Genomic DNA, 2,037 nt, shown 5'->3' on the forward strand with positions numbered 1-2,037 from the left:
GCCTCACAGATGTTCAGAGCAATGTTGGAACCTCCCAACACCAAACTTAGAGTTTGAATGTGGGGGTTCAACACCAAACTTAAAATTTGGTTGTGGCCTCCCAACACCAAACTTAGAGTTTGACTGTGGGGGCTCTGTTTGACTCTGTATAGAGAGAAGCTCTTCATGCTTCCTCTCCATGGTGACAGAGGGATATCCTTGAGCTTCAAACACAAGGGAGTCTTTATTCACTTGAATGATCAATTTTCCTCTGTCAACATCAATCACAGCCTTTGCTGTGGCTAGGAAGGGTCTGCCAAGGATGATGGATTCATCCATACACTTCCCAGTTTCTAGAATTATGAAATCAACAGGGATGTAATGGTCTTCAACCTTTACCAAGACATCCTCTATAAGTCTATAAGCCTGTTTCTTTGAATTGTCTGCCATCTCCAGTGAGATTCTTGCAGCTTGTACCTCAATGATCCCTAGCTTCTCCATTACAGAGAGAGGCATAAGGTTTATACTTGACCCTAGGTCACACAGAGCCTTCTCAAAGGTCATGGTGCCTATGGTACAAGGGATTGAGAACTTTCCAAGGTCCTGTCTCTTTTGAGGTAATCTCTGCTTAGTCAAGTCATCCAATTCTTTGATGAGCAATGGAGGTTCATTCTCCCAAGTCTCATTACCAAATAGCTTGGCATTTAGCTTCATGATTGCTCCAAGGTACTTAGCAACTTGCTCTTCAGTAACATCTTTATCTTCTTCAGAGGATGAATACTCATCAGAGCTCATGAATGGCAAAAGTAAATTGAATGGAATCTCTATGGTCTCAGTCTGAGCCTCAGATTCCCATAGTTCCTCATTAGGGAACTCCATGGAGGTCAGTGAGCATCCATTGAGGTCTTCCTCAGTGGGAATCACTGCCCCTTCCTCCTCTCTAAGTTCGGCCATGTGAGATGTGGTTATGGCCTTGCACTCTCTCTTAGGGTTCTCTTCTGTATTGCTAGGTAGAGTGCTAGGAGGGAGTTTAGTAATTTTCTTACTCAGCTGGCCCAATTGTGCCTCCAAATTTCTAATGGAGGACCTTGTTTCAGTCATAAAACTTTGAGTGGTTTTGATTAGATCAGAGACAATGGTTGCTAAGTCAGAGGGGCTCTGCTTAGAATTCTCTGTTTGTTGCTGAGAAGATGATGGAAAAGGCTTGCTATTGCTAAACATGTTTCTTCTACCATTATTGTTGTTGAAACCTTGTTGAGGTCTCTGTTGATCCTTCCATGAGAGACTTGGATGATTTCTCCATGAAGGATTATAGGTGTTTCCATAGGGTTCTCCCATGTAATTCACCTCTTCCATTGCTGGGTTCTCAGGATCATAAGCTTCTTCTTCAGAGGAAGCTTCCTTAGTACTGCCTGTTACTGCTTGCATTTCAGACAGACTCTGAGAAATCATATTGACTTGTTGGGTCAATATTTTATTCTGAGCTAATATGGCATTCAGAGTATCAATCTCAAGAACTTCTTTCTTCTGAGTTGTCCCATTATTCACAGGATTCCTTTCAGAGGTGTACATGAATTGGTTACTTACAACCATTTCAATGAGTTCCTGAGCTTCTGCAGGCGTCTTCTTCAGATGAAGAGATCCTCCAGTAGAGCTATCCAATGACATATTGGATAGTTCAGACAGCCCATCATAGAAGATTCCTATGATGCTCCATTCTGAAAGCATGTCAGAAGGGCACCTTCTGATCAATTGCTTGTATCTCTCCCAAGCTTCATAGAGGGACTCACCATCCTTCTGTCTAAAGGTTTGGACTTCCACTCTAAGCTTGCTCAATTTTTGAGGTGGAAAGAACTTTGCCAAGAAGGCATTCACTAGCTTTTTCCAAGAGTTCAGGCTTTCTTTAGGTTGTGAATCCAACCACGTCCTAGCTCTGTCTCTTACAGCAAAAGGAAAAAGCATACGTCTGTAGACTTCAGGGTCAACCCCATTGGTCTTGATAGTGTCACAGATTTGTAAGAACTCAGCTAAGAACTGATGAGGATCTTCCAATGGAAG

General features: G+C 42.6%; 1 non-coding gene across 1 annotated transcript; it reads left to right on the forward strand.

Moving 5' to 3' along the window:
• Positions 1-1,701: 1,701 nt before the first annotated feature.
• On the forward strand, positions 1,702-1,809 carry LOC148574401 (small nucleolar RNA R71). Its single transcript, XR_015906687.1, has one exon. It is a non-coding gene; the product is annotated as a small nucleolar RNA R71 (small nucleolar RNA).
• Positions 1,810-2,037: the final 228 nt, after the last annotated feature.

Source organism: Arachis ipaensis, chromosome B2 (assembly GCF_059453495.1).
Source record: "Arachis ipaensis isolate K30076 ecotype BB chromosome B2, ASM5945349v1, whole genome shotgun sequence".
Classification (NCBI taxonomy): Eukaryota; Viridiplantae; Streptophyta; class Magnoliopsida; order Fabales; family Fabaceae; genus Arachis; species Arachis ipaensis.